Genomic DNA, 24,074 nt, shown 5'->3' with positions numbered 1-24,074 from the left:
TTTTTTTTGTTTTTTTTTTTTTTATGTCTCGTTTACGTGGCCTCCGCCGCCGTGCAATTTTCACACATTTTGCGGTTCCCTTTGGCGGCCTCATAAACAACCAACAAACAACTAGCCAAAGCCCAAAACAACAACCATAATAAACAAGCTAAAATAGCTGGCAGACAGTAGTAAATTATAAGTTGGAGCTGTAACTCCTAGACTCGGGGATAAAGTAGTGCACATTACTCATACGCCGCGTACATAAATTTTAGCCACCCAGCCTTCGGGTACGTAATTATTTTCCGTTTACAAAATGTCTGCCAAACACCTGGAAGTGTAGGTGCGATTATGGTTGAATAATAAACAGATTTCCCTACGAAATATTATGCACAACTTGGCGAATTGCTTGAAAAATGATGAATGAAATAGTTGTACATCTCAAAAACCGAACATTTATTACCACTGTTGTTTTTTTTTTTTTTTGTAGTATGAAGATGTATGTAGAATGAAGGGGGAAGAGTTAGTTGTCGTGAGTTGAAAACAACATTCATCCCGGGATTCAGCTGAAAACATGACCGCCGTCCGCAGATAACAAAGTCACACAGACATGAGCAGGAAAAACCAAAAAATCCGGCAAGCAGGACTCAGCTTAAGGGGCACAACTAGTGTGACGGCCTAAAAAAATGGTGATTTTTGGGAATTTTTATAAAAAAAACTACTTGATCAATTCTTTTCAAATTTTCAGAATATATTTATACATATTTGAAGAATATACAGTAAAATTTTTAAAGAAAAAAATTAAATATTTTTTAAGCTAGAGCCGATCTCCAACGGCGCTAAAAAAAAAAGTGCCCCAACTGCTGCAGTGATTCCGGCCTTCTCCGTGGATGAAATCAAAAAATGAAAAATTCTCGTTAAACTAGATGATATTGTCCATACAATGACCTACGATAAATAAAAAATATCAAAAATTGACAAAATGGCGGCGTTTAAAAAAAAAAAAATCGAATTTTACCCAAAATTTTGGTCGTATTTGGCCTGCCAAAATTCGATTTTTGATCGGATCAAAAAACCGATAGGTCATTGTAGGGAGGACTATATATAGAACATCTAAAAAAATTTGATAGTGATCGGATCATTAGCTTTTGAGTTATCACTGCAGCAAATTCGGAAAATGCTGTTTCGAGAAAAACGCGTTTAAAGATAAAATGATCGCTTGCACTGTTATGAGAGCGGCTGCTCTTAAAACTGCTATAACTCAAAAACTATTTGAGATATCGATTTGAAATTTTAATATGTTATTTTTAAAGGTGTAATCTACCGAAATATGAAAGAAAAAAAAAAAGATTTTTTTGAAATGTCACACTAGTTGTGCCCCTTAATAGCAATATAATAATGCAGCCGGCAAATGGAAGACAACATTATAATAAAAACACTAATGTCGAAAAAAAAAAAAAAAAACAGAACAGCAAAAGCGTAGAACAAAAAAAAACTTATAGCTTGTAACAAATTTAGTCAAAGCGTGCGGAGAACAGAAGCAATCAGGCAACAAATTGTAAACAGTAAATTTCAGCAGGCAGCCAACCAAATGGGGCGGTGAGTTGGCCAAAAGACCGGGCCACATTAGCACTAAATCGCAACGACTAACGCAGTCAGTTGGTTAAGCGTTTCGAGCATAAATATACTATATATATATATATGTATATCTACGCAAAAGAGAAGGATGCTGCGGAGTCACGCCTCCGGTGGGGAGATTTATCCGCTTTAGCAGGACCAAAAGAAGCAGCAGCTCCAGCCAGCAGCATCAAAAAACTAATCTTTATTTCGATATTTGCATAAAAAACAAACATGTCAAAAAATACACACACTCGAATATAAAAGCGCGAATCCGCTTCACACGTTTTTTGTTTTAGTTTTCCTGTGCTGTTATTTTTTTTTAACACCCTGAATTTTTCGGGGGAGTGCATAAAGCTGGAAAGGCAAAAAAAAAAAAAGGTGGAAAGGGGGAGGGAGGGGGTGGATTTTAGTCAAGATATTTTGGTGAGCAGGTGAGGAGACAGAGTCACGTTACTTGCAGGTGTTGCAGCTGCAATCTATCCAAAAGCCCAGCCCAGCGTGGGTGTGTCAGTTCGTCGGCTTTTGTGGCAAGGAGTTGCAGGATTTCACAACCCGGCTCTCCACACACTCACACACACACCCACCCAGATACACACACATCGCTGTGGCAAGTGTTTTTGATCTCGCGCTGCTTTAGCCTGTTGAGAATTTTGATTAAAAATGCTTTCACGTGAAACTCAAACGTGCCCCGTGCTCGGCTCCTCTGCATATGTGGGTGCCTTTATTGGCATTCGTGGTGGCGTTTATTTTTCCACGCCCTCCTCCCCTTTTTTCCAGTGTGTGTGCAAATTTTTACATTGAGATTTATCACGCAAAAAATAATAAAAAAAAAAAAAAAAAGAAAGAACGCATATGTATATATATTTATATGTAAGCGCGTGAATAAGGGAAAACAAAGGTGGAAAAAGTTGTGTGGACAAAAAGTGCAAAATATCAACTTGCCACATGCCACGGCAACTTTTTTCATGCGAAAATTAATTGCCAGTGTTTGGATGCTGCCACTCGCGTTTCATTATCTATTGCAATTAAGTAAATGTGTTTTTTAAGTCTTGAAATTTAAGCTGTTAATGGGCCGCAAAGATTTTGTAAGTTTCTTTTATTACTAGAATGAAATATAGTGGTTAAATCGCCAGATAATAATATGCAATCAAGTAAGCAAATCTGAAAATATTCATGGATATAAACAAACCGTTAAAAACTGTTGCAGTTTTGTTTCCATTATTAAATTATTAACCAAGTTATTAGTTTAAAGTATTAGGCTTCTTTACAAAATGTTGTTCCCAAACCCTTTGCTACCTAATTAATCTGTAAACACAAACTCTTCTTTGGCGCAACGGTTTCAATTTAGTGCCACAATATTTGTAGCCTCCGTTGGCGATGTCTAGACGGCAAACAGCTAATGAAAGCGCCTGCCTGGCTGCAAATTGCAATAAAATCATCTGAAAGCCAATCTACTTTGCCGCAGAGCGCCTGCTAAAACAGAGCGTGGAGAAAGCCCAAAACAATTTGCTTTTAAATTTGCCTGCCAAAAAACATTTTAGCACCTCAAACGGCTAACAGCAATCTTCGTAAGCCCTCGCTTTTCCCACCGCCCCACCCCCCCAGAAAAGAAAATCGCTGGCCAAAAACAATATGCTGTCGAGGTGGAGGCGCAAATAAATTTCATTAATTGCCAGCCAAAAAAGGAGGAGACTGCGATGGCATCGTTCTAGGTTTTCGCAGTTGGCGGGTTGGTGGGGAGGTGCATTCATTAATCTGACTTTATAGTAATAAGCGGCTTTGCTGGTTACGGTTTGGGGTTTTTTTTTTCCCCCCAACCTCCTCTTTTTTTCCCTGCCTTTATTTTTGTGTAGTTCAGGCAGCGAGTCAGAACTGGTGGACCATTAGTTGGGCTTGATTAAAACGCTGGACCCAAAAAGAGGGGAGGAACCAGCCAGGCTGCACTTGTTGCAAAGTCAAATGGCATGTCCTGGGCATTGGGGAAAACTTTATCCTTGGATCTCTCTCTTTCTCTCTCTCTCTCTCTCTCTTTCTCACTCTTTTTTACTCTTTCTGACTCTTTCTGGCCCGCTGTACTGTGTTCGCATAGACAAACATTGACAATACACTGGGCGCATTTAACTGGCCAACGGCATTGGCCACATCCTCGGCCAGGACTGCTCGTTCTAGTCCTCGTTGCGAGTCCTCCTTTTCGTCCTCGCCCTTTGACCCCCAGCACCGTTTGCGGTTTGCCTAAAAAGTCATATTAATAATGAAAATTCCACAGTAGCGAAAAGTTTAAATGGGCGAAATTCGCTGCGGAGAAGAGCCGGCTACTCGGGCCCTGCAGCAATGCAGCTGTGGCGCCACGCTGTGCCAGGAATAAGGCACAAGGATCCTGGATCCTGGACCATGGACCGTGCTCACAATGAAGTGTGTGTGCCGCAAAGTTATTGGGCTTATAGCTGTTTATATTTAATGTATGACAAAAGTGGCGAGCTTTAAGCAAAAACGCTGCGCAATTCGGGTTGCTCAATTATTTGTTAATACCATTTATAACTTTAACAATCAAACAAGAATTATATTAAAACTTGATTTCAAACCGCTTCAAGATAATCAAATGTTTTAAAATATTCAAAATTAACAACCATTATTTTGATTTCACATATTCAAGAGCTCTAAAATTCATAGCATAAATTAAGTATACGTCGTTAAAAAAACCTCGTAAAATGTAAATGCTTGTCACTTTATCTGCATAAATCATCTTTTATTATGCTCATATTTTAACATAACAACCACTAACGATTTGAAATAATAGTTAAACGCACAGCACGCTGCTTTTTAAATTTAAACCAATTAAATCTACATCGCTCTCACACCCACAACACTTAATATGATTCGTGCCGCCGAAAAGCCATAAAGTGCCGCTCTAAATTGCAAAAATATTTCAAAACTACAATATATATACGAACATTCATAGGAACATATGAATACCTACAAATATATTTCTTGCAATAGCTGCGAAATGACTGAGTTGCGTGCGAGTGAATTGCACACGTAAATATCAAAAGTCGCCTTCTTAAATTGGTTTGCCTTTCGCAATAGAATGCAGTGGAAAATATCCTTGAGGGTTTATTGCTGGTTTTGATGGAAACCAGTCACAATACGTTCTTGAAATGAAGGAAGCCCCATTTACTGAAGATTTTAATCAAACGAATCGACAGGGCTTAAGATGCAATCAGAAAAAAAAAGAAAACTTATTTGGAGATTAGCCAACTTAGTTTGAATTATACATGGAATCTAGGTGACGAGTGGAATATAATTTATATCATCTAAATCGGATTTCAGTTTTCTCCGGTCTGCCTTTTCGATTTCTTCCTGTGAGCCCAATATACACATTTTATTATGCCGGAAAATGCATTTGAAATTCATCAGCAGAAATAGGTAGAAGACCCAGATACCCACATACCAGTTCGCCTTTGCATCAATATATATATATATACATTTATATATATATATGAATAGGGAGATCCCCTGTTCCGCCTTCAATCAACCCACTTTTGCTTCTTTCGGCTGCCAAGTAAGTGCAAGTCAGTCGCCTCCGCTTCCTTCCGCCATCTCAATTTTTTGTTCGGTATTAAAGTTTCAGATGTAATGACGTTAAATAAAATTGGAAGCGACTTAAAAAAATTGAACTTTTATTGGCTTCACGAGAAATGAAAAACGAAAATAGATATGAAAAGTGAAATTGCCAGTTTTTGTATATTCGATGGAAGTACCCTCTTGCATGCAATATACTTTATATATATAAGTATTCCTATTCTTGCATATCAATTTTCTTTTGCTTTCTTTTTCTTGTCCTTAGATGGCAGTTGATCAAAATAAAGGGTTTGTGAAGCATATTGCAGTAATAGCTAATTTTTGACGCAATGCAGATTTATTTATAGAATAGAAAATGTTTATTTAGAGGATAAAAGAAAATAATTCTATAGCATTTACCAGTTTATTGAATCTTGATTCAATAATAATTATATAATTATAATTAAGTATATTTATAAAGATATATAATAATATCTTTGACAGAATTCTATACCATTTAAATTCAAGTTAGTCATTTGTTATGTTTAGTAAACTAGAGAAACTAACGCTGTGTATAACTTAATTAATTCCCTCCTGCTGCGAATTGTTGAGTTTTCAACTGGGAGTTTCTTTGTAAAACTTGAATGTGCCACCGCAAACTCACTCGGGGAGCAAAGTGCCCCGTGTTCACCCAGCCATTCATACATAATTTTGAGCTTCTATAAGCAGGCACTGTTTGTTTATTATTCTATTCCCGCCGAAAAGAACAGGGAATTTCAACGTAGATGTGTATGTATTTTTTAAAGCATACTATTGTGGACACAATTCGGCTGTCTTTCTTTGTGTGTGTCGGTCGGTGTGTATGTGTGTGTGTTAGCTTGGCTTTAGTTTTTGACTGCTTTTCGCTGGCTTTGTGTGGCAAGTGCATTGTGTGCAGCAAGCGACCACAGAGAAGCTAACAATGATGGAGACGGCGATGTCGAGCAGGTCTGCGGTTATTTTTTGGCCTCGTGAATAATAAATGCATTTACGCTCGACACTCGAACATTTCCCGGAAATGGAAAATTCCGCTACTCTTCTCTCTCTTTCTCTTTTACTCACTCTTGAAATATATTTTGCACTTGAAGAGTCAAATGCCTACAACTTAATCAAGCATTTTTCATGATGTGATGCTCTTGGCTCGAAGGCAAATTAGATGGCTCAATAGGGAAGGAGGAGGATGAGGAGGAGGTTGTTTTTGCCACATATAGTACACCTTGACGTGATCCTGACACGACTTGACATACGATGCCACTTACGATATGTCTTTGTTTCCCTTACGTTTCCATTGTTTCCCTCTCCTTCTCTGCTTCTCTGCTTTTTTGTTTATTTGTTTGTACTTGTTCTTGTTTTTTGTGTTTGCCTTGCCTTTTGATATCTCAACTTTTGGCGCGTGGCTTTGGCGACACTTAGCGCATTGTAAATCGAGGCAATCGTGTGACTGTGTGTGTATGTATCTCTGTGTGTGTGTGTGTGTGTGTTTGTGTATGTTTTATCGGTGGCACAGACAGACAAGGACCTTCGACTTGTCACAGGGTATCACTTCATCCCTCCACCTGCTGTTTCTGTACTTCCCCTCCTAACCCAAAATATTTGTTTATTTATTTATTTTTTTCATTACATGTGTAACAAAGTTTTGCATTTGCTTTGAGCTTGTCACACACACACACACCCACACGCACACAAAAAAAATCTTGGGAAAAATTCGAAACATGTAAAAATGTTTTACCCCTCTTGTGTTTGTTTGTTTGTTTTTGTTTTTTAGCATACGCAAAAAGTTTTCACTTATCTGTCATGTGGAGTTGGGTTAAGAAGGACGAGGGGGAAATGGAAACGGGTCATCCTTTGTCAGGCATTTGACATGTGGCATAAATCGCGTAAAACAATTGTAAACGAGTGCAGGCTTTTCACTGGGTGGCTCACATTTTCCCTCAACTTTGAGTTTTACCAAACAATGCGAATCGGGAGTGAAAAATTATTTCGGCTTGTCAGGATGCTAAGGATACGGCAATAAGTCAGAAGGTTGGGAAATGCTTTACGTTGAAATATTATCCGCTGGCAGCTCTTGACTTTCTCATAAAATACATGCCTATCCGAAATATATTTGTCAACACTCAGCGTCTTAATTAATAATTGGATTTCTCCAGGAAATTTGCCCATATTTTTGAGGAAAATGTGGGTAATATTTGCATCCCTTACTTAAGCAAATTTCCGCCTTCGTTCAGCTTATCTGTTTTTTACCGCTTTATCTTCTAAAAAAAAACAGCCTTCGCTTCAGTCCATAAACATTGTGTTTAACTTGATGCCAGAAAACGTCTTATTTGACACTTTTTTCCGGACATTTCATCTTATAGTTTATCACTTACTCTCGCCGCTCAAATAATTTTAGCTTAGCTCAGCCGTTCGACCTTTTTGCCACCACCCCAAACAAAATGCCCAATGAGCCATGCAAAAAGGCGTCAAATGCCCTTTGACACTGACCAGCGACTGGACAAAAAAGAAAAAAAAAAAAAGAAAAAAAAAGGTTTGGGAAAAACTAGTTGACCGCGTTTCCAGAGGGCGAGACCCATCTAAATGTCACTAGCTTATCACATATGAAATATCACATAAACTAACGCAAAATGTCAAGCTGGCCGCCAAGTTAAAGGGGTTTAAAGGGTTTTCAGCCCGGGGGAAATGGCATCTGCTTTGACTCGTATGATTTACGATGGCCTATCAAACTGGCAAGGCACAAAAAGTATTCTAACGTTTTTCTTTCTTTCTGTTTTTTTCCGTTTTTTTTTTTCTTAATGCAAAAGTGGTTGTTAAAAGTTAATCAGTTACTGTTTTTTGTTGCCGTTGTCTTGCGATGAAAAATGGTTGCGTCGAGTGACTGACATTTCATTAAAAAAAACAAAAGGGAGGGGCGATTCGAGGTATTCCGGCAATGCCAACACTTACACAGTCAATTGCACAAATCTGGCCAAGTTCGGGGCCCATTCGTCGCTCGATTATAATTTAATCTAGTGTGGTATGTGCGACAAGTCGACTCACAGACTTTTGGAACGTGACGCCGCGCGAACATTACCATTTTTCACATCGTTTTCTGCCCGCCGACGAAACAAAAAAAAAAAAAAAAATAGAAGGAAAAACTCATAGCATATATAGGGGACCCCAGGCGAAATAGAAGTGTCTGTCATTTTTATAAATAACATTTTCCGAGTATGCAGAGCGTGCACGAGGACACAGGACGAGAGCAACATCTGTGCGCTTGTATTTGTGTGTGTGTGTGTCTGTAGGAGTGTGTCATTGTCACCGTGTACGTAGCGACTTGAAATATGTGGCAACAATTTTGTAGTATCATAACACTGCATACTTTTGGTGGCGCCCCACAGCCGATAAATCCTGCCACAGCGTAATTAAAGTAATTGCAAATGGAATTTCTTCTAGTGTCGCTGAAGTCGGCGATTAAGCCATTTATGCCAAGGCAGCGGAAAAATGTTAAGCACTTTCCTTTCGGGGCGAGAGAAAAGTGGGGTTTTCCCTGAACTTGAATTTTGTGTGCGAAAGCGGGCGGCTAATTAAAGCATTTCGGTTAAGGGTAAACATCAGCAAACGGAAATTCGTTGTGGAATTCGGCTGCTCAGCTGCAAATGATGATGTTGAGCTGCCCAAATTCAAAGTCAGCAAAAATGTTGAGTGGGTGTATGTGAGCCAAAGAGGATTTTCTTTTGGCCCATGGAAATGAGGCTTACACATGAAAATGCAATCAAAAAATGTGCAGACTTAAAGTTTTATGTTTGCCATGTGGATGTATCTACAATCTTGCTTCGATGGCCTTAATTGTGCCTTTAATAGGCAAAAGCTGGCCAAATTTCAGCTGCCAATTCTGTGTAGCTTAATGCACAAGTTTGAATGGGTTCAGGTCTTTTGTGTAGGTTTTCTGGCCTTTTAACCGCATTTGCCAAAACGTTTTAACCAGAATAAGTTCTTTGCTCGGGAATCAGAAAAATCTTAAGCAAATGCCTGACTAGAATTTTCCCTACCCAGACCAGAATTTAAAAATGTTAAATAATTTCATTTTTGATTTTAATGACAGGATGTACAGAACATTAAAATGTATTTTACGAGCACAATGTGTTGCACAGGATTTTATGATTTAGGTTCTTACTCTGACCTCAAAATTTTAATGTTTTAGGAATTTCGCTTACAAGAATGCATTTCGGAAACGCTTCATTAAGAAGTAAAAATATTAAATATTATTATTATCAAAAAAAAAAAAAAAGTAAATTAAAGTTTAAGTATAAATTATTTAAAAGTATCATAAAAAGTAAAGGGCTTCTGTTATTTATTTCACTTTTAAAAGCTTTCTTTTTAAAAAGAAACAGGGTATTATATTTGAAGAACGGCGTTTAAAATCCTTCCGCTCATTATAAAATGCAGTGCAGAACATTAACCGCATCTGCTGATGGTGGTGGTGGTGGTGGTCCAACCTGCCCCACCGGGTGGCTCGGCCACCCAGTGTGCCTTTTTCATAATTTTCCGCACACAATGAACGTTACTAGCCTTGAGCCAGTTGAACCCGTTCCCTGCCACATATGGGTGGCATTTGCCTTTTGGATAGTGGCAGAAACACCAGAGACCTGGCAAAAAAAAAAAAAAGGAGAGGAAAAAAGGAAAGCCACCAGCCATCTTCTGCTTACAATTAACCTCAAAAATGAGTTTCCATTAAAAATGCCCCGGAGTCATCGATGTGTTGGTCATGTGTGTCGTTGTATTGTTGCCGTCTGAGATCCCCTTCCATAGCCCTTCCACAAATTGTGGCTGCAACAGCGCCAGAAACTTTACGACAACGCCACGTGACGTATGTTTCAGCTGTCAGTTGTGTTTAATGTTCTGCATAGTTTTTCCTCGCCTTTTTTCTTTGGTTTTCCCTTTTCCCCATTCTTTTCCTCGCTCCTTTTGTGTTCCTTGAAACTTTTACTGTTTTATCTTTGGAGGAAAGTGCTCTACTTGGCGAATTGTCGCATAGATAATTCGTAAAACATAATGGTTATTGCTTAAGCTTTAACATGGATTTTGGCTAGCAAAAATATAGACAAATTTTTATCAGAGAACAAAGTTCTCTTACCCACTTATAAAGATTTGAAAAATTAATCTTAATTTAATACAGCTTATTGCCAGTATATTGCAACATTAATCTTATAAACGTGACATCTGCACATCTAATCTGTTTAAATTTGAATTCTATTTCAATTTGATATGAGATGGACTTGGGGAAAAACAATTAGACACTTGATCGTACTAATTGCTGGAGCATTAATATACAAAGTGCTATTGATTCAATTTCCACCCACTAAACGACGTGCTTCGATGGGAAGAACTTGCAACTTGGTCTCGGGTGACCACGTTTTATTGCGAAACGGAGTCTTGACCACTTTGAAATTGAATTTTAAATTAATAAACGTTGCGGCTGCATCAAGAATTACAAATTTATATGCATCGTCCTTCTTGGTTGTTTTCGCTCCGGAGAGTTCCTGCCGCGTTCCAGGCATTGTGGCCAAATCTATGCACATTTTTTTGTTGGCCAACGCCCCTCGAACTCCGCACCTGGCTCCCTCGGCCTTTTCCATCTTGATTTTGTTGCCTTTCCTTCACATACCCTGTAAACCACAGGTGAGCTCAAAACTTAACATGGAATCCAAATGGATTAATTCTATACAGTTTTCTAAGATTAAATAAATAATAAATAAATCAAGCTTGCAAATAGGTCTTCTATCCCCATTCTATCTTCTATTTAATAAAAAGCAAGTCATGTATTAATTATGATTAAGTATCATATATTCCAAGGGAATCTTAAATAAAACAAGCATGCAATAAATAACGAAATTCTACATCTCTTGAGCCTTTTAATATATTTTAATATTAATTTATTTTTTTGCCTCGTCTAAAAGGGTATTCTAGTATTCCACTTAGGACCCCATAGACTTTTTCCGCATATAAATCTTGGTTTAGCCGACTGCTCTTTCTTGCCGCCCCTTACCAACAATTCTTTTTTTTTTATTCGCAGTTGGTCCTGCCTTTTGGCTAGTTGCTTGTACTTTTTTATATCGTTTAGTTCCCTTTTCACTGCTTCCTTTCTCTTCTACGATTCTATTCTCCATTTTTTTTGATATTTTTTTTTCTGTGTGCTCGCCTCTTTGTTGGCATGTTTTGCTTTTGTGGTTTTAATTCTATTTTCGCTATAAATTGTTTCGGTACGGCTAACATTTTACAAGGCGCCAGGCGTCGAGAGCGCCGTGTGGCGTTTCACAGTTGGCTGCTGTCCGTGGCTGCATCCGTGTCCGTGTCCATGTCCGTGGCATGCAACTAATTACATTTGCATATCTATGGCAGCGCTGCAAATGCGGCTCACCGATATATTTCTGGCCTAAAATCCGGCCAAAATAACCCATTCCATTCCGATCCGCTCCGCTCCTCTAGAAAGATATAACTTTGTGCAAAACATCCAACATCCAACGACATCGCCACTCAGTCGCCGCAATCAGCATAATTATAAACTTCTCGGCCAAGTTTATACGCACTGGCTTTATGAGCAAATAATAAGTCCCACTGACTGGCTAAAAAACTTGTACAACTCCGCTGCGAAAGCAATTAAGAATGCACTTGTTGTTTTGCTGGTTTTTTTTTTTTTTTTTTTTTTTGTGTTTTGATGATAATGACGGCAACTTGAGGAACTCAATCTGATTCTATCTCCATTCGCTGGCGCTGTTTTCTGCCTCTGCCATTCGGACACGCATACACGCACGAGTGCTTTTCCTTTTTCCATTTTCCAGCTATGTATAGCACTTGTGCGTAATTATGAACTAATTAATAAGAGAGCCACTCTCGTTCTGATTATTTATCCTTTCTGGCGAGCGTTTTTAATTAAACATGGCACGTTTTCTTGACCATTCAATGCAATTATTCAATGCGAAATATTGTTTAATGGCTGCTTTTGTTCGTCGGTTTACTTATATAAGCCAACACTTTAATAGAATTTAAAATGAAAAGAAATTATTGTTTATCCTTGACACACATTCTTATCAATCAATAAATTTGCGCCGTAAATATATACATGCACCAAAAAAATACATAAATAACTTAATGTGGTCTTGATTTTCCATTATTTACCGAGGAATTAATCTATATATTGTGAAAAAATATTATTTTAATGACCTCCAAAGCAAAGCAAATGAATTATTTAAGTTGGTTTTAATATGCACATTAATTATTAGGTTACAATTTTTTTTTGCCCAACTGGTATGTTTAATAAATATCATTTTGCAGTTACTTAATTTGCAAGCAGATAACCTTGGCGTTTTATACAATATTTCATTTATGTGTCCCACAAAGCAAAACTCATTAATTAATGAAATGGCACGTGCGTAAATAAATGCTCAGTTGAATATATAATAGTATTTTTTTTATAGTCAACCAAAGCATTTAAGATTCTATGCTCTGCAATATAATACTTGTCTTGTATAGATAAAGCCCAACCTCGTTGACAATATCAAGATCTATTATTTGTAATTAATTTGCCTCCGCTGCTCATCCACGCGGCAGCAACTAAAGGTAAATTGATTAAATGAGCTGCACACTTGCGTACACCCAAATGGATACCCCTGCTGGCAAACATATATAATTAATAAACAAACCGAACCGAACAGAGCCAAACTGAACCGCATATAGCTGGCATATGTTGTTGGCTGGCAAACAGGAAGCCCAGGACCTCAAACTCCTGGGGTTCGACGAGTATCGCGGCGTGTGTGTCCACAGTCATTTCCCCCGACATGTGCATCCGAAAATGGGCACGAAAATTAATAAAGCTAAAAGCATGCTACCAATAATGTTTATAAATTTAATTATGTAAATGTCTGGCCAGAAAAAACAAACACTGAAATATGAAGGGATTCGGCAACGAACACCGCAACAGCAAGAGAGGAATGTTAATAGATGTCAAACACAAATTGAAACGCAAAATGAAGTAAAAATATTTATAAATACACATGCGGGGTACCGCCGAATTCTGAAAATATATATTAAATAAAGCGCTAGGTTAACTCGTAAAAAGGCCACAATAAGATTGGCAAGGAGGGCCCATTGCTCTGAACCCGGGAACCTGAAAATATTTGTCTCGCATATGAAATTAATTAAATTTCATTTTTTCCGCTGTCAGTTGAACATTAAATGTCCTTTGGTTTATGGCCACTACCTTCGCTTTTCTGCCACAGATTCGTTTCAGAAGCCATTTCTGCTCCATTTTTTGTTGATTTCCCTGCACGTTGCAGGTTTTTTATGGTCCCGTATTTCGCGTTTTTTTTTGTTGCAAACATTTTTTTATAAATACCCGTACGTATGTTCGTTTGCATTTTGCATTTCCGTTTGGTTATTAGTTTTTGTACGGCATTTCCGGCATTTTTATGCGCCATATGCGACGCTCTCTGCCTTTCTGAGTTTGTAAGTCGAAACTGGGATTTCGGTGTGCCATTGCATTGTTATTGTTATGGCGGAATTACTGTCTTCATTAAAGCTGGAGCGGTTAATTAAGGCAAATGGTTTGCAGAATAAACAAAGCTAACATCGGTGAAGTTATTTCGCTGTTTCTATAACGATGGTTTTAATGCACATCCAGCGTTGGTTCTACGGAAATCCCTCGACTGAACATTATCACGGGATGAAAGTGCAAACATTTCACAGCTTTCTGTGCGGACTTTTGTGCGTTGTAATAATTTTTATGCACCATGTCAGCATGGAGCACTATGCACAGCTTGCAGCGGCGGTGCAACTGTTGTCATATGTCAAAGTGCAAAAGGTAGTTGCCATTATTTTTACCTCAGACACCATTCCAATTTCGAACCCTTTCCGCCTCCCCCTCCGCCCCCTTTTGCCCCCCAGAAAGCTGACTACATTGTGCTTTTTATGGGCATATTTGCAATAAATAATATATAGTGTACACCGGATGCCCGGGCAGAGTGGCATCCACCGAATGGCCTTTCCAGAGGCACTCAATTATATATAGGTATGTGTGTGTGTGTGTGCGGTGTCCAACGTTTATTGCGAAATGTAATTATGCAACTTAATGCAAGTTCATTTCAATGTTTAACATTCCATTTACATATGAAGGATTTAAGGACGGGGCTACACGACTGCAAAAATGCCAATGAATTGAAATTGCATTGCATTGCAGCACAGGGAAACACATTTGGTGGCAAGAAAGGAAAAGCGGAAAAGTGGAAAAGCGGACAACTACTGTAACAAAGAGCCAATTAAAGGGCTAACAATGTGGGGGTCGGCGGTGAAGAAAAGTTTTTTAATTATAAGTTTAAATTCAAAAACATTTAAGCTGCCGCTTGCTGTGTGCGTGCGTGTGTGTGTGTTTGTGTGTGTGTGAATGCGAATAAAAGTCTGTTTGTTGCGCCATAAAAGTATGCTATAAAATTCTGAAACGCACTCACACTTGCACATAAACACGCGGATATGCAATTGTGTGCTGTAGTTGTTGCTTTAGTTGTAGTTGTAGTTGTAGTTTCGCTTAATGGCCGGCATTGTTAATTGCGTACCATAAATCTGTGCAGCAGTCGTCGCACATCTTGTTTCCCATATACTTTATATATATTTTATAACCCACTGCTCACTCTACTGCCAATTGACCGACCGACCACCTTTGACAACGATAAAACGGAAACCTTTCCGCTCTCCCTCTCCACTCTTCCACTTTTCCATTTTCATTTCCATTTGTGTTTTTATTTTGCATTTCCCATTTTGTTTTCTGTTGTGCGTTGTTTCAACAACAAACTCGCATAAAGCGGACGGATGGTCAAATGCATGGGAGAGCCAGTTGCCTGTTACATGTAATTAATTTCAAATTATTTATACATGAACGCCCAGACAGTGGCAATAGCAGCATCAGCATCAGCATCAGAATCGGGCTAACAAAAACAATTAAACGCTGCAAAAGGAGCACACCAGCCTGCGGTGTTTATGCCACATTTGTGTGTCTCAATTAAACAGCACGCTTTAAATGACAGCAAAGTAGTAAATAATAAAAGGTAAATAAATAAAGGCATGTTAATGCAGAAAAACTATTTTAATGGCGAAGTTATTTGCGAGATTTTTAACAAGTAAATGTTGAGGGAAAATTATTACAATTAACACTATTTTTTATTAAGCAATGTTTATGTCATTTATGTTTTATTTATATTCTTAAAAAGCAAACAAATGTATCTTTCTCAATGTCTTAATTCAACCCTGTTTGTACTCTTTAGTTTAGTTTTAGTTTTTGTCAAATCATGTCTAGTTTATTATCCTTACTTTATTTTAGTATTTTCCTGGAAAGGTATTATAATTATTGCTCCCAGGCCAACGGACTCTGTTGGCCTAATTTGATGCCAGTTATGTGCTTCCCCGTTTTGGCCAACGTGGGCATTCGGTGAACCCCAGCTGGATGGGCCAGTAAAGCTGGCGATTCCTTTCGGCCCTGTGTTTTGGTATTTATTTGTTAACTGGTTTAATGACGCCTCTGTGCGCCGCTGCTCATAAAATGCCTGCCACGCACTTTAAGCCACAATTGTTATTCTGTCTGTGTTTGTGCACACGGGCATGCACGACGTATCTGTTTGGTTGTGCGTAAATCATAGCCTTTTGGCTTCAGCCGTTAAACTGGCCAGTATTAACTGCTGCCCGGATGCCCATTCCCATTTCCCATTTCCCATGCCAAAATCCCTTCCCTTTTCCCTTCAGCCAGCAACATTTGGCAGCAGCTGCGTTTCAATAAGCACATAATTGAATTCTGATCATAAATTTGCATTATGGCCAGAGCTTCGCTGGGTTTCTGGCGGCTTTCAGCTTTGGTTTTGGTTTTCCGCATGATTTTTTATATTTACCACCTGCATGCGAAGGAAGTTAAGCCAGGATCGACTGAAGGGTGAGCAGGTGGTTTATGTTATAATTTTACCCAAAACGCACATTTGCCAATTGGCCCGCGGGGTTGTTTTTTTTTTCTTTATTGGGCAGGCTCAGCAGATAGTCGTAAAAACGGGAAGGCAGCATGTAAATATTTGAGGAATGGCCACTAAATGAGATGAAAATGCAAAGAGTGGAAGGGTAATAAGGAGTACGATTTTTGGGGAAATTCTCTGTATGATATTAAAACAACTAATCATATTTAATGAAAAACAGCTAACATAATGAGTTTACAATTTACTTACTGAAATCACTTTAAAGGTGTTGCTTTAATACTTAAAAATGTTTCCAAATCAAAAATTTAATTTTAAACATTACTAAATTCAATTAAAATCACTTACAACCTATAATGATTTGTTAATTCCATTTTGAACTCTAGTAAATTATTAAAATTTATAAACTTGTGCCTTTATCCCTAGGAAAATCACTTTCCCCCAAACTGTCAATCATTCGTTGGCTTGTACATATTAAGCAAACTTTCAACTCAATAAATAGATTTTAAGCAACAATTATATCCACTCAGAGCCGACACATATTATATCCAAGGGCTGTCATAGTTGGCCTCGATATCGAGTCAATTACAAGGGATATGCAAAATATTTATTTACATGCTGGCCACATCTGCTCTGTTCTCAATAAACACAATCTCGAGCAATTCACTTGAGGTTTGCCGGGCATTTTTGCTCAACTTCTCTAATTGCCGAAGTGTATTTCAAAGGAAAAGGAGAAGAAAAAGGAGGAGATGGCGAATCCATTGGGGAGCCTTGTCGTAGATTGAGCATTGATTGTTTTCAATACCGCACAACAAATGCGCCTGTCAAAAATTAATCACTTACACTTAGTACACAAGCGCAGAGCCACGCCATATAGACATGTATATATAAATTATATACCATACTTATAGACAATGCCTGCCACACGCATTTATAATTGAATTTGGCTTTTGTTTTTGTTCTTATTTTGTTTGTTGCTGTTTTTGTGCCGCCGTCTGTGTCTGCGTCCATCCAAAGTTGGCATGTTGAATGTTGAATGTTGTCGGTGGCAAATCGATGGCTCGTCCTGGCAACTCGCAACTGGCAACTGGCAACTGGCATTTGGCGTCTGAAAGCACGCAATTTATTTCCATTTCTCTAATAGACTTATTTAGACAGAAGGTGGCTGGGAAAAAAGGAGGCCATTCTGAATGCGCGTGTGTGTGCTGGGGAATCGTGATAAATTATTTGTAATTTATTAATTTATTTATTAATTTTCGCCGTCTCTTTTATGGCAATTTGTTTGTGCCTGGCGTTTCTTTTCATGGTTGCCAGCCTGAATGGCGCTTGATCTATGGCGGCAAGTGGGTCAAATACCTCTCTATTCATTGGCATTAAATCAACAATAAAGCGAGTGGAGTGCACTTGAATTGGAAAGCCATTCCCTGCCAAGATTTGCATTTGAACTCTTCATTTTACGACATCTCGGTATTCAGTGGATAGATACCAATAGAGATCGATTCCTTTTCGATGCCATTAAACTTTTACCAGCTTAAGCTGTCAAATCATTAGGACTATAAATGAATTCGAATCGGGGGTGGGAGAGGTGTTTATGTGTCTCGCTGTCTAAATATATTTTTTATTGCATACCAGTTGGCGTTTAATGGTCAACACGCATGCAAGCCAAAAGCGTCTTGTGTTCGTTTCGGTTGTCAACTTGTGTTGACAATACAAATGGATTTCCCATGATTTATTATCGCATTAAAACGCATTAGAAATGGCCGAGGGGATACAAGTGCGCTGGGTCCTTTCGAGATGTTTTAAGAGGAAATCGGCTGGGTCCGCATACCTTCCAGCCATTTCCTTCAACATCCTTTTCTTTTCCCTCTGCCTCTCTCTCCCTTTGGTTTTTCGTTTATTTCTTCTTGCAGTCGAGCACTGCGCATTCTGTGGAAATGCATAAAAATGAGCCATAAGCTTAAAAATTTATAAAATGCGCCAGCCAGCCAGCCAGCCAGCCAGCCAGGCCATAACTGCGAGGAAAAACCAGAAGACCAGTGGCTGAGCAAGTCGAAGTGGAAGAGCAGCAGCAGTAGTAGTAATAGTAACTGGTCGGCAGACGAGGCAGCATTATCAAACGTCTTGTACGGCAAAAATTAAATTAAATTGCGAAATGCAGAACGAAAGAGAGAGTCCGATTCGAAGCGAAAAGGACGGCAGACGTATGTTAAAATAGACTTCGACAGTCGTGGCCCGGACAGAGAAATTGAAACTCTGGCTCACTTCAATCCACTCCGGTCGGTAGCTCCCTATCTCATCGGATTGCACTGAAAAAAACAATGTTTTTAAGAGATAGGAAATTTTGAAAACAAACTTGAGGTTAAAAGACCAATAGTTTTGAAGAATACGCTTCTATTGATAATCGGTTTGGCAATCAAAGAATTCTTAGAATTTAAAAAAGTCAGAAATGCATTTTCCACAGAATTTTTATTTTAGCAAGTTAAAAAAATAATTACCCAAAACAAATTTACCATGAAACAATATAAGTTTAATCCCTAATCAAGGTTTTATCAATATTTTGGTAGGCAATAGTTAAAATTTTGTTTTTCTTCAATCCAAGATGACCCTCTTAAGCTTCTACCAATTCGCAAGCAATTTTTTTGTCCCAGTGCCAGCCATCTTAGAAGCTGAATCGTTTCGGCCATCTGCAAGGGCCGAAAGGACAGCAAGGACAGTAAGGACACAAGCACCTAGCTCCGAGTACAACATCGTAATGCAAACTTAATAAGATGTACGCTGTGCATGTCGTCTGTCAGTGGATACACATGCAGCCATCAGACGGAACTGACATTTAGACAAACAGACAAGCCATCCGAGTCCGTCAGTTTGTCAGTTGGAGAGGACATCGCATCCTTTTTCCATTCGCATCCACATCCCGATCCACTTTCACATCCACATCCACATCCACATCCTCCGCTTACAGTTTTCATATACATTATTCGCATATATCCGTAATCAGTAAACATTTTAAGTTTCAAGCAAAAGTTCAGTCTGGTATTATTTCCCTGTGGGTTTTGAAACTTTTTAGAAAGGATTAATTGATTTGTAACCCACGAAAACTCACATTCATCAGAATGCCAATCGTAATGAATCCCTTTCAATCTTCAATTTTAAATTTAAAAAGCAAATGTTTAAGTTAAATAAACATAAATCTATTCATAACTCAGAAATCCAGATTTGCAGGATTAAATCATTTATTCACTGCCATCCAAACTACTTGGAACTCCCCCCGTGTTATTGAATTTAAACGAGGTACTCATCCCTCCACAACTTGAGCTCATCTCATTGTTGTGTGGCTGGCTGGCTGCCTGCCTGTCGTCCTGCCATCAGTTCGTCAACTCCTTGGGCGGGTCCTTCGGCCGGTGCCATTATCTATTAACTGTCATCATGGCTGCCAACTGGAAGGACCCTCGAATCCGGCGGCGAGCCTCGAAAGCCTCCAAGCCTCGCAGCCTCGCAGCCTCGAGGCTCGGATAGCTCATCCGCATCATCTTCTGGGGCGTGACTGCATCTGAGCCATTATGAGTGGGCCTAGAAGCGACAGCAATTAGGGAAACGTCGGCCTCTTCATTACGCTGATCAATGGGGCTCCTTGGTGTCACTTATAGACAGTCCGACAACCCGCAAACCAGTCATCATTCCACATGCGGAGGCGCCTCCTCGAACAGGAAGTGTTGACTGGCCACAAATTTGCCGACGTCTTGGGCATGAAACTTCCTCTTGTTGCTCGGGGTTCCCATTTTTTTTTTTTTTTTTTTTTTTTTTGAAGCCGCCGGCACTTGGGGCTTTATTGTTGGCATTGTCTAACATCTTTAGCCAGTTGTCTTTTTTTTTTCATGCCGGCCTGCCACTAAAAAGCGGTTATTTACTCTGCCACAGGCTCTTCAGCTTTGCCTCGGCTTGTCGCACACTTTTCACTTCCAGCTTTTCCCCCTTGGATCCTTTGGATCCTTTGGGTTTTGGATGTGTAGCACCCATAGCCCCCTTTCCTTTCCTTTCCTTTCTTTTTTTTTTTTTTTTTTTGCACGTTTGTGTGAGAGTGTGTCGTCTACTTAACACAATAAACACTCAATTTTCGAGCATGTTTTGTTTGGGATTTTGCCTTTAACTATAGCTGGAAACTTTGCTTAGAAGCCCGCAACTGTTTGCCCAGTCGGTGAGGAACTTTCTGCTTCTGCTTCTGATTCTGTTCACTTTTCTGGCCTATAAATATATATACGAATATATATATATCCCAAGATTGTCAATTGTGGACTGTGTGGCTGGTGGAGCTTCGCCCTCGGTTTTGATTTGTTTTCAATTGCTTGGCTACTCAGAAGGAGAAAAGTTTTGCGAGAATAATCCGAAATAAGTTGACACCAAGTTTGATTTGCTTTGGATTGCTTGATTTAGCTTTTGCCTTCTCTGCATCATTGAATTTATCACCCGCGAGTAAATTAAAAAATAATTATGTTTCCTAAGAGCCAGAAAAGCAATTTGGAACTTATTACAATGGCAGTTTAAAGTTTTAAACAGGGAGATTTAAATAAAAATTTAATAGTTATGTAGGAATATTGTACTTTAGCATGCTTTATTGTATTGATGTTTTGTTTGTAAAGCAACCAAGAAATTAAACAAAATTCTTTTAAACAATGTATTTGCTCTGCTGAACATTTCATTAGTTCAGTTTCTGGCCCTTCAGAATTTAAAGCAAAATCAAAATATTTGTTAGCCATACATAAAGTTTGCTTTCCTACAATTTAATCATATTTTCAACTCTTTTGCCATGTCAGTTCACACTTTGTGTCGGTCGGACTGGGGTCTAAATTTTCCGGATCTGCTGCTTTTGCTGACCAATGGAAAATGGTATTTTAACTTGCCTCTGGCAAAAAGGAGGCCCCTCCAGAAATCCTTGAACGGAGGACGACGACGACGACCAACCACAACATTTCTTATCAATCTTAAAAATGCATGAATAATTAAAATATGCAAATTTATGCTTTGTGGCCAGTAGTCATTGTTGTTGTTGTTGTTGTTGCTGCTGTCGTTTCTGTTGGCGGTGACTTTAAAGCCAAAAAGTAGTCGAGTTTGCTTAAAGCATTTCGCTCGGAAATGTTTGCCCATGTCCAACAGCAACACCTTCTTTGAGTGACATTCATCTTGTGCGTATCGCCGACCCCTGTAAACAAAGTATTTCCATCTCTTTGACCATAGACAAAAGAGGCACAAAAAAATAAAGGAAAAGAGGAGAGGAAAACCAAAAAGCAGGGTGTGAAAATGCGCCTTTTCAAACGGACTCGATAAGGCGCAAAATACCTGAGAATCTGTGAATCCCGGCGGATTTCATTCATTCATTCCGTTGGCGGGTCAGTGGCACCTAAAAAAGCAGACGAGATGCAAATAAGGCGCCTTTGTGCCGGCTAATGATGTTTATCATTCGCAAGGAACACATACGCTTACACTCCACATGAAAGAAGGTACTTTCCATTCCTTTCCTTCCTTTTTTTTGTTAGCTAATTCATTAAAAAGCCTCGACGAGATCAACAAAGGTGATGCCGTCGTCTAGTCAGCTTTCAGCTTTTATTCTTCCTCAAACATTTAGCCTTGTACACTTTTTACACTTAGAGACGATGGCTTAATTGAAATGTGTGAAAATGTCACACGATGATGCTGATGATGATGCTGCTGCTTTTGGCTTTTTAATAAATCCCCCCCCCAGTCTTCTTCTACTCTCATCATCATCATCAGTTTTTGGCCACGCACTGGCGCCTCTAACATTTTGCTGGCCATCCATGCGTTCTATACTTTTGGCCAACACACATTTTCGCCTCTGCTCACTTTCGCTCTAATGCTGTAAATTAAGTGTTGGCCAGCTTTTCCATGGCATTTTACCCAAAAATGTTGCAGTTCACACACATGGCAAAACACTAACAACAACAACAGCAACAAAGGACCAGCTTCAGTGTTAAGTGTGAACTGTTGTTTGTGGATTTTTCGGGTGGCACTTGTCGTCGAGCTGCGAGCACAGGCTGTGCAATTTTTGTCACATAATGAAAGGTTTTCAAAGTGTTTTCCAGTGGGTGGATCGGAACGGAACGGCGTCCCATGAAATTGCATTAGAGTCTGTCGATAGCAGGGCTATCTATACCGATTTTGTACTATATAGTGTGCTAATCAGACAGACAGCCCATTTGCGGTCTCTTTAGCTTTAAATTCGATTGTGTATCCATTTATGGGAATAAATCTAATTTTGGCTTTTCAATTGATTTTATATTTATTGCAGTACTTTTAAACATCACACAATAATATAGTATTAAATTAAATAAAAGTCTGAAACTATTCAATATTTTTGCTTAAAATTTATACCATTCATCTTCTATTCTTTTTTTTTTTTTTTGGTAAACCCTTAGAAATTCGATTGCTGGATTTTCCAAATTTGACCAACTCTGATTGGCTTTTCAGTGATTTTCCATATGCAAACACTCACTGTTCTCCTCTCAGAAATTTGGCAAACTGAACAATTTCGAAAGAGGATTTGTTCCCTCCATTATTTTTTCATTTTTACTACACGCTTAGTCGAACTTTTGTCATTGCTTGCACTCATGCATATTTGCCTGCCAAATAGAATGCACGTTTTTTATATTGTTTAATAGAAATGCTGGGGTTTTATTTGTTAATTCTGGCCCAGTTTCATTATTTTCCATTTGCGCCTGTACTCTATTTTTTTTTTGTGTTTCGGCGACTCTGTGTGTTTGTTTCGTTATGCATTTGCGAGGAAGTGACACTGCAATAATAAATAAAAAGCAACGAAACAAACGGCGGAACGCGAAAAGGAAAGGGTTGATGTGATGTGGAAAATGACTGAAAATGGCAACAGACAATATGGGATAAAGGGCTGAAAAGGGTTGAATGAAAGGACATCAGGACATCGGGACATCGTGATGTGTGGATGATGATGATTGTGATGATGACGGCAACGTCAAATGTCAACATCAATGCTGTTACTGTTGCTGCTGTTGTTTATTCTTTTTGCTACTGTAGTTTTGCATTTTATGCCTTTGTGCAAAGCATATATACCATATATACATATGTACATATTCACAGGGAACCGCATTTTTGTCTCTGTGTTAAAATTTTAATTTCACGCTGAAAAACACAGAGTGCGAGACAGAATCCAGCAGCCAGGATTCCGTGGCACTACAACTAAGTGAGGGGCAAGACATTTGGCCAGGATATTCGTTGGATGAGCAGAAGGCCAAAAGGGAGGAGGTGGGGAGGGGAGAGGGGAGAGGGGAGAAGCAGTTAACAGAGACGACAGGCCAGAGCAAAAACAACCGACTGCAACTAACTTCTGGGTGGCCGTTTATTGTGGATTTTGTCGCTGTTAAATGTTTCAGTAAATGCCAAAAAACTGGCTTAGAAAAGTCAAAGGGGGTTGCAACAAAGTTGGCATACTCTTGCACAAAAATGTTTCAGTTTTCTTTTGACAGATGGAATTCCATATAAGTTAACCGAAGATAAAAAACAAAGTATTAAAGCTTGCTAAATATAATATATTTAAAAAACCTTAAAATAATATCAAACATGATTATTAGGCTCATGTTTAAAAACATTATTGTATGTTGAGTCTTTCATTATATTTTTTTTTTTTTTTTTTGGAAAGAAATATTATTCTCATAATTTAATAATATTAATAATAGTTTGATTTGCTTTGATGAGTTTAAAATACACTTATGAATAGAGTATGAGATCCGCAAGCAACAGTCGGCAGATGGAATGCAATGGCAGCTGGTGTGGCAGCTGGAATCATCCGCATCCGCTTGCTCCTCATCTGCATCTGCATCCGCATCCTGATCCCCAACCCCCTTTTCCCCTCTCCCTCTT

General features: G+C 38.8%; 1 protein-coding gene across 8 annotated transcripts in view; it reads left to right on the top strand.

Annotated features, from left to right (window-relative positions):
- LOC108092641 (tyrosine-protein phosphatase Lar) overlaps window positions 1-24,074 on the top strand; it is a 106,562-nt gene that overhangs the window by 46,868 nt on the left and 35,620 nt on the right. The window lies entirely within an intron of this gene.

The sequence above is a fragment of the Drosophila ficusphila genome, unplaced genomic scaffold (genome assembly GCF_018152265.1).
Source record: "Drosophila ficusphila isolate 14025-0441.05 unplaced genomic scaffold, ASM1815226v1 contig_127, whole genome shotgun sequence".
NCBI lineage: Eukaryota > Metazoa > Arthropoda > Insecta > Diptera > Drosophilidae > Drosophila > Drosophila ficusphila.
The sequence above is the reverse complement of the archived record's forward strand: the minus strand, read 5'-3'. Positions and strand labels throughout refer to the sequence as shown.